Here is a 14,259-nt window from a genome sequence, read left to right on the forward strand (position 1 = left end):
GATGGCCGTGCCCACTACTTCGATACATTTGGATTTCCTCCATATGTAATGCATCATATTCAATTTCTACGTAGAAATTCCACTTCTTATACATTTAATAATAAACAAATTCAAAGTGTAAAATCATCCTTATGTGGGCATTATTCATATCTTTTCCTATGCTTCAAAGCTAAAGGAAAGTCCTTAAATGAATTTCATTACACTTTCTCATCAACTCCAGAAAAAAATGATCGTCGTTTGCTGTATTTACTTTTACAGGTAATCATGTCTTCATTCTTCTTCTTCTTCGTTTGTTTTGATTACTTTCTTTTTTTCATATTATTGCAGGTAGCCATTTCTTCTTCTTCTTTATTATTATAATGTGTTTGTATGTATTATTATTTGTTCATGATTATAGATAAAATAAATTTTAAGTTTGTTTTTTCAATTTTTTTTCATTTCAGAGAGTAAAAGATCGTCATCGTGTGTATGGACATCATCTTCAATGTTCAGATTGACTTGTATCTACGTTTCATCATCAACATCAACAGCAGTAGTATCATCAGTGAACAGTATATGGCAGTTGTAAAGTTATCATCACAGGAACAATGGAAAGAAAATCTAACGTTCTTTTAAAATGTACTATACTTACCGTCGTTTTAATTGTGTAAATAGTTTCATCAGCAATAAACAATTTGTATTATTTTTTCTCTTTGAAAACAAATGTTTTATTTCTTATTTTCTCCGTTTCCTAATAAATAAATATGTTTTATGATCAGTTATGTAATTAAATACACATATCATAAAACATGTTTTTAAGTCATTGAATTAAAGAATTTCATAGTGATTTAAAAAAAAAAAGATTCTAAAACTGATTTTTAATTCAATGATGTAATCATATAACTACATAATAATAATAATGAATTCAAATACTTAATCAGTTATTCTTTCGTAAATTAAATCAAGTATGTGAATTCAATATTATTATTATTATTATGATAGGACTTTTGTTTTTTAAAATTTTAATATTAATTATTTGAGTTCCTTTTTTAAAAATTAAAAAAAAGTCTTATCATACTTAAGACAAAGTTGTATAATAATAATAATTTCAAATACTAATTTTTATTTTAACATTCATTTCAAGAATTTGAATTCATTATGATTATTATTATTATTATTATACGTATCACTTATAATATACGAGGAAAAAATATGTTAGGATTTTTTTCTTATAAAAAATTTTAAAATCCTAACATATTGAGGTGTATGAAACGAACACAAAACACACACACAAATAAAACATTTCACTTTCCACTATATATATATTTTTATTACATTTGATATTACGTTGTTTCGTATACATGAAAAACAAATCAATTTCTCCTTCTTTATGAAGAGTCGTTCACTTCATTGATACCCTCCAAAGGTTGAGTTTCGGTTTCCCCCCACCATGGCTGTATCGATACACTATCAAATAAATCAGCCATTATTGAATCTATGAGTTTTTGTTTGCAAAATACTTTCATTTCCAATTTTAATCGTTCACCATCAATGTTCACATCACTGTTCTTATCAAGAGAGACACTTGGAAAACTGATGTTCATACCATTAATAATACTCTGTTCATCTACACAGGTATGGATTCCGGCAAGTCCTCTGCATGTAAGACACTGTAATTGTACATGATTACGAATAGTATCTGTACACAAGTCAAAATATTCACGTAGCACAACACTACAAACTTTACTGTTTTTCACAGCATGTTCAATACACGGTAATATTTCCAAGAAATAAAGCCAATCACTTGAAGATAAGTACACAGTGTTTCGAGGAGCATGAAGTGTTCCTTTCTTCTCTAACATCACTAATTTTTCACCCATTAGTTTTCGTACCACCAGTTCGTTTTTTCGACCAAGAGATTTTATAAATGTAATTTCCACTTGAGAATTTAAATAGTCCGTAACAAATGGGGTTAAATGTACAAGTTTCTCCCACTCTGCCAAATTTAACTCCACTCCAAACACAAGTCCTTTGCCAACACGAATCACTGGTTCAAATGTATCACTATCCAGACCAATGCAAATTAATTTGGTTTTCATTGAATTAAGTCCATATTCAACATTTAACAAGTACTCTTTCTTGGTATCCATAGTTGATGCACAAGCACTCAAAGACATGTTACTTCAGTCGCTGGTCAGCACAGAATAACGACACTATGCATACAGATGACTGCGCATGCATGAAGAGGAGGGGCGAAGAGGAAAATTCATGTTTCATCTTGTTTGTACATGTCACCATACACTTACGATGAGTAAACCAGTTCAGTAAATTCAAGATCGTGCATGTTACGTCCAGATACATTAATCTTCATTCCTTTATATATTAAACAGACATTCCCACTTTGTAAATACGTTAATAATGCACCATTATCTGCTTCCAATTTTTCAGTACAACGTCCAGGTAAAATCACTTTTTCACCTCCTTCAAATGTCACACAGGCCTTCCTACCATATACCGTTGTAATTATCTCACAGTTTACAATACGAAATGGTACTCCAATCTCCAAATCTCGCATTTTTGTAAAGGGTACCATTGATGGCTTATTAAGCTTATCTAATAAACTCATTGACGATGACATCTTTAAAATTTTTGACGTTTCTTCCTTTGCAACAGCTGCTAACAGAATGATCTACACAAGCACATACGTTCCGCTTACGCTCTTCGCAGGAGGGGTGAGGGGTTTGGGGATTCAAATTATTAACCAATAAACGACAAGAACACGAAAATTCATGTTTTATCTTGTTTTCTACATCTAGCAGGCGTCCAAGACTATGAGCATAGCAACAGCAAATCAACATTTTCCCACGGGCTTCTGTGGTAACCGTAAAAGGCTATGAACATATCAACTAAAGAGGAGTAGGGGGTAACGGGGGTTCAAATAAACCAAAATTTTCCCACGCGCTTCTGTACTACCCGTAAAAGGCTATGAACATAGCAACCAAAGGCTTGTCGAAACTTGCCTCCCAATTCCAGGAAATGACACCGAATTCTAGGAAAACAAGATAATTTTTTGCTGACTCGGCCTTCTATACGCGGGGACATCTACTTGAGTATATCTAAATGAAAAAATAACTTCAGGCACTTTTGGATATTGATATTTGTAATTGTAATAATAGCAATAGGACTCAATACTTGGCTTTCCATACACAGCCTGTGCGTTTTTAGAGGAGCTGACTACTAGAAAAAAAAATACATTTTTGAATCACCTGCAATATATGAATTATTATATATAAAAAAAAATTGAATGTAACTAATCTGATTTTCAAGAAGCTTTGCACTCTTTGTAAACAATCCAGACTGCAGTGCACAAATGTTGCCAACTAATTAAACAAAAAATGTTATATGCAATTTTGTGCTAAGAAATGAATAAACAAATTGAAGGGGGAAAAACAATGAGATTTAAAACAAAATGGCATGGGCTTGTGATAAGAGAATCAGGAACCATTTTCTCTCGTTTGCAGTGGCGTACGCGCTGCTCTCCTGAATCTTTAAACTACTATATAAACGCATATACGCATCAGGAGGAAGAAGAGCAGAACGTTGAATTTCTTATACCAGTGTAAATTACAACTAAAACTTACTATCCCCACTCCTAACGTATCCTCTATCTGAGAATCTACCTAAAATGTTAGGATTCAGAGCCACTATTACATGATGACTTAGTAATAGCAGATCTATGGTTGGATGGATGGATTAAAGTTTATAGTCCCCTTTAACAACAAGGTTCTATAAGATTTGGACCTACAGACGAACGAGTGATCCGAACTACATGAACTTCCTCCGGAAATCGAACGCGGGTCTCCCGCCCGACGACGAGTACGCGAATCATATAGCCACAAAGGAGTTAATTATCAGATCTAGAAACATGTGCAGTTGTACTCACGACTTCTATTCAAAATTGAGCTTTTGGGGGGCCGCAGTGGCTCAGTGGTAGAGCGTTCACCTCTGGCACATGGGGTTCCTGGTTCGATTCCAGTTCGCTCCAAGTGAACCTTGTGGTAGACAAACACCGTGTGCGTGGGTTTCCTCTAGGTCCTTCAGTTTCCTCCCACTTTCTTCATTCCAACATTTCATTCATGTTTTCATCATCACCGTCTCCTTTAGCCTAGCCTGCATAATCGTGGGACGTAAAACTCGAAAAATGTCATTTCATTTCATTTCAAAATTGAGCTCCTTGTACGTTTCCATTATAGGCGAGCAAGTGTTTGGAACAAGCAATTGTTCATTCTGCAAGAACTTGAAAACTACTGAGTTTACTTATTTATTGAATAGAGAATTTATTATTTCATTTCCTTTGTTATATGTAATAAAATACCTATAAAATATATTTTGAATCCTCGTGAATTATCCTTTCATTTGATATCTAACAGAAAAGTTACGCCATAAACTAATATCAGTCATGAGAGTATGAGGACTCTATCGACATCTTATTCAACAAATTCCAAGAATAAAGACACATTATTTAACATGCACATAGTACCTCCTCTTAATTTCACTGCAGCCAGAAAAAAAATAAGACTCAAAAGTTATGAACATTCCTATCCAATATTGTAAAAATCTTAAATGTTGAAGATTCCTTTGTACACTATTTCATTTCTGGCACCGAATATTCGATTTTTGCATCTTTTAAATGGTCATTTATTCTGATCGCATTTTAAAAAGGCGATATACAAATTATAACTGAAAAAAATAGCCTCATGTTACTTCGTAGTGAATCACTAAACCAGGTTTTATCCTCTTTAACTTCTCTCTAACCCCCTCACGCTCTCTCCAGGCCCGTATCCAGGGGGCTCTAGGGGGGCCGTCACCTAAAATTTTGTGTCCCCCTAAAATTTTCACGGTAGGCTTGCAAGTGAACTATAATATGGTGATGAACTATAATATTTTTGGATCGCCCTCCCCCCTACATTTTTGGACTGGCTACCGGCCTGGCTCTCTCTCTCTTTTTTTTTAATTGACTCATCTCTAATGAAAGGTCAAACAAAGATCTGAAATACTATAAGGAATTTATTATCTTCAATAAGAACAGCGAGTTCACTTGATTTCTCTTTTTCATTTTCTTAGCCCATTTTCATGAAATGACAGCTGTTTGACAACCATTCTTTGTGAAAAACTGAAAAATAACTATGAGTTAGCAATATTGAAAATGAGACCAATAACAGCTTATTCTTCCATGAGCAAATAGTACACAACAAATGCAATGTATTATGGTAATTCATGTATTGTTAAGGCACAGTAAGAACATTTAGATTTCGACTCAAAGTATCTATATGGGATCGAAATCTTGAACCAAAATCGAATTTGTAAGGGAAAACTGTTACAACAAACGACAAAACACAAGAAGTGCGCGCCACAATTTAAAGATGTCGCCCAAGGAAGCCAGCAGGTTACCTGCTGCTCCGAGTTATTCTGTTAAACATAAACAAGGCAAACCCGTAAGTCCAGAAGAAAAGCAAATACTTTATCAAACGATATCAACGTTGTTCAATTCACTTGAAGAAAATTAAGACCTATAATAGCTAATTTTCATGTTCTCATAGAATATTTATTTACTTACTTTGTAGTACTGAAGTTAGTATTTGTACATTCGCATGCTAAGAAAGCACATCAATAAATTGAACTAAAGGGGGAAAAGTACCATCTGTTTTTCACGGGTATGCTTAATGATTTAGGTAATAGATGAAAAAGAAATTATCTCCCATAATGATAAATATGCTTTCTGTTACATACCAGCGCCATCTCCTTATCGTTCAGTTGATAATTTGACATAACTCATTGTAATTTCATCTATAATTACAGTTTGGAGAAAAATAACAATGTTCAGTTGCTCTTAAAGGAGGGGGGATTATATAGTATTGGGTATTTTGCCCTATATCACGGCAATGGTGTGAGTTTAAGACGAGTAATGCACATCGCAGTAGCAGAAATACATGCATGTGCTGCAGCAGAAATATTGCGGGAAACAGACGAAACAATTTCCTCTTCACCAATGAGCAAATAGTCATGTGCAATGTATGAGTCATGTGCGTAGTGATACAACATCAAGTTACGCGGTTTGTTTTTGAAAGGTGCAAAGGACTGTGAAAAACGCTTTATGTGTACCTGATCATCACAGCTAACTTACAAAGTCAAATAAAATGATTTTTGGTATATTGTTAGGTCATAATCCAAACTGAGATGTTATCATATCGCTTTCAGTACAATACATATCCTAAATGGGTAGTGGAAATCTGAATTTTTGCGAAAAAAAAATGAGTATCTTACAAGCCGTTGGGAGCTGAAATTCAGTATATTAACTCTTTATTAAAAATAAACAGAACATGTCCTAGAATTTTTAAATTCTCGTTTTTTTTTTGGGGGGGGGTGAATTTTCTATATATCGGAAATTGGTAGAGTTGATTTGTAAAAATAATCGAAAACGATCGATATTAGTTGAGAAACAATAAATGCAATGCTTCGCTTTATATATCCACTTCTTTCTATTATAATAAAATTGCTGAAGCTTGTGTTTATTATATAGAGCGCTCAGAGCAAAAGGCAATCAAACCATAAAGTTGTGAGAAAAATAGATATAAAATTTGTACTGTAACTTAAATACATGGATATTTTAAGTTTGTACTGTACGCTGAATTATACGGAAAATTTTACACGTTTTTCCCTTTACGTTGGTCTACTTACCTTCATTTGGGACTATCAAATTTCATCCTTTTTTCCACTTAAAAATATCGGTTTCAATAAATAATTATACCATAATAATTTAATTAAAATTCATCGTAATTTGGCCCATGACAAACACTTTACCGTGTTATATTGCAAAGATCAGATTATTGTAACAGAGCTGTGCTTGAGTGATTGACACTAGAAATTCAAACTCCGATTACTGAGAATTTCAAAACTTTGTTTTCTTGCAAGTGTAAACTCTTCAGTCAGTGGAGAAGAGGGCGTGCGAATCATGGGTCAGAATTGATGAGAATGGGTTTTGATGGGTCGGAGTGGGCTACGCTGGGTCAGTAGGTCGTGGGTCGTTTTTATTGGCTCACGCCATCTCTGGTGCTAAACCAACAGCCGGACCAGGAAACTCCTCAATGGCTGGCAGTGTTAATACCGTAATTATTATGTGTATATTCACATGTAACTTCAACATGGGTGTTCCGACATTGATTAATGTTTTGCTTGAAAGACTATTCTTACGCGTTGGTCATGTGTAATAAATTTCATCAGAAGTTGATGACAGTTCGCAGAGCGACATCATAAAAATCCTTAGCGACTAAAAATATTAACGCTACACTTATGGAAGAGGAATGCCGTGGCTCAGTGGTAGCGTTCATCTCTGGTTCGTAGGGGTCGCTGGTTCAATCCCAGCTCGCGCCAAGCGGGATTTTAATGGACAAACACCATAGGCATGGGTTTTCTCGAAATACGAGGGAGGATCAAATAAACACCTTAAAAGTGCAATAAATGTTAAAATGTAACAATGAAAAGGAAATCTTACCTCTTATTTTTCAACTCGTCCCCTTATCGTTCAATGCAAGAATTCCACCGGTTCGGAAGTGCATGGATACCTCGATGGAAGAATTATTTTGATCGAGATTATAGCCACTCGTGCACCGCATTTTTCACCTCTTCATCACTATTGAAATGTTTGCCGCCCATTGCTTCTTTGAGTGGTCCAAACAAACGAAAGTCACTAGGGGCAAGGTCTGGTGAATAGGGTGGATGAATGAGACACTCAAATTTGATGTCATCGATAGTCTCAATGGTCAAACGGGCAATATGCGGTCGGACGTTGTCATGCTGTAGGAGTACTCCTGAGGACAAAAGTCCTCGCCGTTTACGCCTGATTGCAAGGCAAAGTTGATTTTTCAGCATGTCTGAATACATGGCACTGGTTACTGTCACTCCTTTTCTCATGTACTGTTTCCAAAATTATTCCATTAGAATCCCAGAAGAGAGTGAGCATGACCTTTCCTGCTGATGGTTGAGTGCGGATTTTTTTTTCTTTCTTCGGCGAAGAGCTATGCCGCAATTCCTTGCTCGCTTTCTTGGTTTCTGGTTGATGATAGTGAACCCAGGTCTCATCGTCTGTAACAATCCTGTCTAGAAATGCATCACCCTCAACGTTGAAACGACGCAAAAGTTCTTCACAGGCGTCGACGCGACGATCTTTCAATTCAGCAGTCAACTGACGTGGAACCCATCTTGCTGATACCTTATTGAAATGCAGAACATTATGCACGATGTGTTGAGCTGAACCAAAGCTAATCTTCATTATTGTTGCGATTTCTTTCAGGGTAATACGCCTGTTGTTCTTTACAAGCTGATCCACTAGCGCAATGTTGTCGTCGGTCACTACGCGGTGAGCCTGTTCCGGTCGAGGAGCATCCTCCACAGATGTTACGCCACTTTTCAACTTCCTACACCACTCGTATACTTGCTGCAGGGATAAACACGAATCACCATACTTTGCTGCCATCCTGTGATGAATTTAAATTGGTTTCACACCTTCACTACTCAGAAACCGGATCACCGAACGCTGTTCTAATGCGGTGCATGTGGACAGTTGGGCAGTCATCTTGAAACTGCTCCTGTGCTGGCGCTTGTTTGACTAGACTCTTCTGCCAGGCCCGTATCCACGGAGGGGCTAGGGTGCCCCCCCCTTAATTTTCAATGGCCCCCAAAAATTTTCATGGTAGGCTTGCAAATGAACTATAATATAGTGATGAGCTATAATATGGTTGGGTCGGCCCCCCCTAAATTCTGCCGGGCCCCCCTACATTTTTGGGCTGGCTACGGGCCTGTCTTCTGCCACTTACTGAAGAAAGAGAATGCTGTTAGAAACAATATTGCCAATTTTCAAAGCAATAGCACTACATTTGAAATTTATAATAAACTTTTAAGGTTTTCATTTGATCCTCCCTCGTAGTTCCGTTTCCTTCCGCCATTTCATTCATGATCATAATCCAAGTCTTCCTTAGCTCTGAAGCATAATCGTGGGACGCTATCTTAAAAAGAAAAAAATGTTCATTTTCGTAATGTATAGACATATTTTCTTTCAAATATTTATGCATGTTTCATAGATCGACCCAGTTCAGATACCTACCTAAACTATTGAGTAATGAAGAAGTGCAAAAGCATATAAAATTTTAAAAGATATTATAACTGGCTTCAAGAAAAACGTTAAAAACAGCATTAATAATAATAATAATAATAATAATAATAATAATAATAATAATAATAATAATAATAATAATAATAATAATAATAATAATAATAATAATAAAATTTAAAAGTGCGTTAAAAAGTAGACCTATCGTGACAGACTCCTCGATCTAATTTATATCACGACCCTCTTTTCATTATCGTGTCCTCTTGACAGCATCCTCTGTAAGTAATTCCCTATTTGTAAGCTTTTTGATTAATGCTAAGTTGTTTATTTGTTTAAAATTTTGAATAATAGGCATATTCTTTGCTCCATTTGACAATAAATAATAGAAATAAAAATATGTGTCATCAAAATAGCCTTTAAAAATATCTTTTACCGCTGCTAGATCTTACATTCATTTATCTTTTCATTTCCCTTCGCGACCTCTCGCGTCCCCCAGAAGCACCGACCCAAGGTTGAGAAACCCGTTATATCCTAAATAAGGTAAGTACTTATTTATTTTAATTTATGAAAAGGCAATGACTTTATACCTAGTTAAATACATTTACTCTATTGTATCTATCTATATGAGTTTGATTAGGCCTTATTATTATTGTTTGTACAAAAGAATAAAAATAAAGTCTGTAAAAACTAATGGCTCATAAAATTACCATTGAAAATATAATGTTAGGCATTAGTTTTTCCTTAGGCCTAATATTAGGTCTACTACCAAAGAAAAATCTAAAATATTAGCTGAACAAAATGGTTTGCATGAGTGAAAATCCTCTCATTAGTAGTTTTCGAAAAAATGAAATGAAATCTTTCAGTTTAACGCCCCACGATTATGTCCTTTAGGCTAAGGAAGACGCATGATTAAGGCAAGTGAATGATGATGGAAGAATTGGTGGAATTATAATGGGGAAGGAAAAGAAAGTACCCCGAAAAAACCCACGGACACAATGTTGTCCACCACAACTTATTTGGCTGGAAATCGAATCAGGGACCTCCACGTAACAAAGGTAAGCCCTCTACTATTGAGCCAAAGTGTCCCTCCCCACCACTACAAGGTTAATTAATTCTTGTAACACGTACAACATGGTATCGTTTTTCCATTATTTTTTTTCGAAGAAAAGATAACAGGAGAAAAGTATATATGAGGTATACCTCTCCAATACTTCGAATACACGAGAGGAAAAACAGTAGAGTTCGGAGCCAATACAACCACAGTTTTCGTTGATACGACGACATTGATGTCATATTAACAATTGATAAATATGATAAAAATCTAATAATTCTGCTCGCGAGTAAAAGTTTGGTCTTTATATAGAACATCTGTTGGTCTTCTCTATCTATAATTAGAAGGCAGTTTATTTCCTATAGGAGATTCATGTCACAACAGAAAGACTAAAATAGTAACATTTCACGCAAGATTATGTTTATTATATTAGCAAGGTTTGTAGTAGCGTTTACCCTCAATTTTAATTCTTACCTTCTAAAAATAGCATACAATTATATTTTCTGATAAATGGGTCCAGGATGTGTAAGTGCTCCACTTGATTAGGATTTTATTCTGCAACAATCAATCTTTCATCTTAGTTATTACTTTTTTTTCCCTCAAAGGCTTTAACTTGCTCACAAAACTCATATTCCCAGAGCATTTCTCTCTTACGAGTGACGTATCCATCAATTAAAGTGGAATAACGATGATTGTTCACTTTCGTGGATCAGTCTTTCTTTCAGAAAAAAAAATGTTCCGGGGGGTACACTTAGTATTTCAGGGGAGCAATGCTGATACTGTTCTATTTATTATTATATTAAAGACATTTTTGGTCTCCTCCGGGGGGCATTCTCAGAGTTCCGACGGGACAGTGCCCCCAAAAACATCTGAAAGAAACGCTCGTGGACAGTTAGAGTGCGAAATCCTGCAAAGAATGAACGGGAATAGCTCCCACGTAATAAAATTACCCCCTAATAAGTTACTGGGGTAAATAAAGCGACACTATAGTCATACATCAGCAAATTAGAGTCATACATCAGCAACCTTTTTGTGGAGGTCTGTGTTTAATTGGCCCTCACACTGAGTTGAATGCAAATGGAGATAAGGCGAAGGTCAGTTGTTGGTGTGGGTATATCCAACATACTACCTGGTTGTGGCAGTTCAATTAGATTGTGAACTTGCGTAAGGACAGAGTGAACATGGCACCAAGACAGAGCGTTATAAGAGCGTGTATGCTGTACGAGTTCAAACTGGGGTCAAACGGCGCTGCAGCGGGGCGGAAGATATGCCAGGTCTTTCATTAGGGTGTCGTGACTAGGCGGACAGTGTAGCGCTGGTTTAACAAGTTTAAGAACTGTGACGAAACACTCGAAGACGCACCACGTGTCGGAAGACATGTACAAAATTGAAATCTTCACGTAGCAACTGAGGCGAACAGTGGCCAGACATATTAGGAACTGGGATTACAGTTCAGTGTGAGTGGAGAAACCATTCGGCAGCACCTCCATTAACTTGGGAAGCACTGCAGGTTGGGTCGATGGGTTCCACATGATTTGATTCCAGGCCAAAAGTCAACGCGAGCAGACACTTGTGTTTCTCTGCTGTCTCGTCTGAGAAAGGAGCCTTTTTTGGACAGTGTTGACATGTAATGAGAAGTGGGCCGTATAGGAAGCTCATGCCGCTGTCATCATTGGTTAGCATCCCATGAACCGGTTCCAAAACAGCCGAAACCAGCACTGCACCAGAAGGTCCTTCTGTGTGTTTGGTGGACTGCTTGCGGCATCGCGCATCGGAAACTGCTACCAGCTGGTCAGAGTATCAATGCAACTGTGTGCTGTCAGCAGTTAAGCCGTGTTCAAGAAAAACTCAAAACTCTGCAGCCACCACTGCTGAATCTCAGGAGTCCTGTTACAGGACAACGGTAAGCCCCACGTGGCTCGAATGACCCGGGAAGCCACTCTACGCCTTGATGGGAAACACTGCCATCACTATTGCATCCGCCATACTCCCCAACATTGCACCGTCCGATTACCACCTGTTCCATTCTTTGAACAATCACCTTCGAGGACGCCAGTTCAAATTCCTGTTGTACTGTAGAGGTGCAAAATGCTCTTGATACCTTCTTCGCTTTACTGTCCACCGAGTTCTACCGCGATGTAATCCATGGCCTTCCAGAACGTTGGCAGAAGGTCGTCGATGCTAATGGAGAGTATTTTTGATCTTCCAGGTACGTCTTAGGTGACATACCGATGTTCGAAGTTTGTGGGTAAAAAAGCAACAGACCTTTCTTGGTTACCTATATATTATAAAAAGTACATATCCAATAATGTCTTGTAAAATATTTTACTGTATGTATATTCCTTTCTCTGTTCAACCAAATATTAACAGAACTTTCTTCCCACACAACTTCTTGTTTATATTATTCCGTCAACTATTGTCTGTTCCAAATGACAAGTTAAAGGAGCAATAGAAAACGGTTTCTGAAATATTATGTTTCATAACGCAGAGAATCGATGACAAAAAATTACGATAAAAAATGTTCATACTATTACAGAACGGCACTATTTTCGAAAGGTTGAAATTTTCGTTTCTGTGAAAGCAGAAGTTCTGAGAATTCCGTAACTTTCTAGAGATTTCAAATTCCCTGACTTTTCCAGGATATCCCGCTCATTCGCCGCCATGTATTGCAAATAATTCAGCTAGTTCATTATGTGGAGTTTGGAGGAACAACGAAAGAGGCACAGTAAAACTGAAAAGGTATTTACAAACAAATACTGATGAAACTTCCTTTCTCCATTGCTACTAGAAGTGTTGAGGCAGTAGTTGAAAAAGAGCCTTGTTCATATCTGAAAGCTTTCGGAGGCTTGGAATTACGGCAGGAATGAGTTCCACAAATGTATTGACACAGTAATGTTGTTCAGCATATCTTGTTTCACAAATATCAATCAGCCTGGATGTTTTTGATTGTGGAAGTAAATTCTATACATTATCCTTTAAAAGATACCCAGCTTTCGAGTTACGGCTAAAGAACAGTACTGTTTCCTTTAAAATTCCAAAAATATTTGAAACTAAATGGACGGCCAGTGACGGAGAAGACTAATTTTAAGCGATGACTCGAACAATGGACATTCATTGCCTTTTGGATAAAGTTCCAGTATTCTCTTGCTGTAGCTTATTTTTAATGCTTTCTTCTTCTTTTTCTCGTTTCTTTTTGTTTCATCCTTCCTTTTTTTTTCATTTCTGGTTTCGAAGGGGGGTCCTGACCCCTCCTTGGCTACGTACCTGGTGCACCTTAAACAATTTGATGCTTATTTATTTATTACTTACAGAGTAGAAGTTACAAGGGAACAAAATCAGTATGAAATGCACATATTCCCTTTTGCTCTTGAAGTCGTATAAAAATACAAGCTATATTCACTCATTTCCTCACTCCAATTTTGGAATGCTGAAAATTTAGAATTTTTATTTTAAGATCATAACGAAACTAGAAATGTCTATCAATAAACGATATGTTTTTAAAAAGGAGGATATCAAATGTAGAGGATACTCGAAAGTTGATATTTAAATATGTAGCAGCAAAATCTCAACCTCCCTCACACTCACTATATATATATATATATATATATATATATATATATATATATATATATACCCCTCTATTCCCAAATCTGCGCCTCCTGCCCAAGAAAGTTCTGGATCAGCCTCTGATCACAGACAACTATAGTTAATTATGCTGTGGCAACTTTGTAAACAAAACAGAACGGAAAGGCGAAGTAGCCAATTTTTTCTTTTTTAATCAATTTTTCACGCACTTCTCCCTCTCTCCTCCAAAGTCAATTGTGATGATTTCGCACTCTGACTGTTAGTTCACACATTAGATTTACATATTTAATTTCTTTGAAAATATTCAATTTGTAAGAGCTATATAGAACATGAAATTTTACTTAACTTTCACTTATCCGCAAACATTTAACATTTGGCCAAGAATTTTCGGAATGATCAAAACATTGCGATCTTGGTCAATAACTAGTTTTTGAATCAGGTACCACAAAATTTTTGAATAGCACTTTTTTTTTTTCGT

The sequence above is a fragment of the Thermobia domestica genome, chromosome 2 (assembly GCF_964235325.1).
Source record: "Thermobia domestica chromosome 2, izTheDome1.hap1.1, whole genome shotgun sequence".
Taxonomy (NCBI): domain Eukaryota; kingdom Metazoa; phylum Arthropoda; class Insecta; order Zygentoma; family Lepismatidae; genus Thermobia; species Thermobia domestica.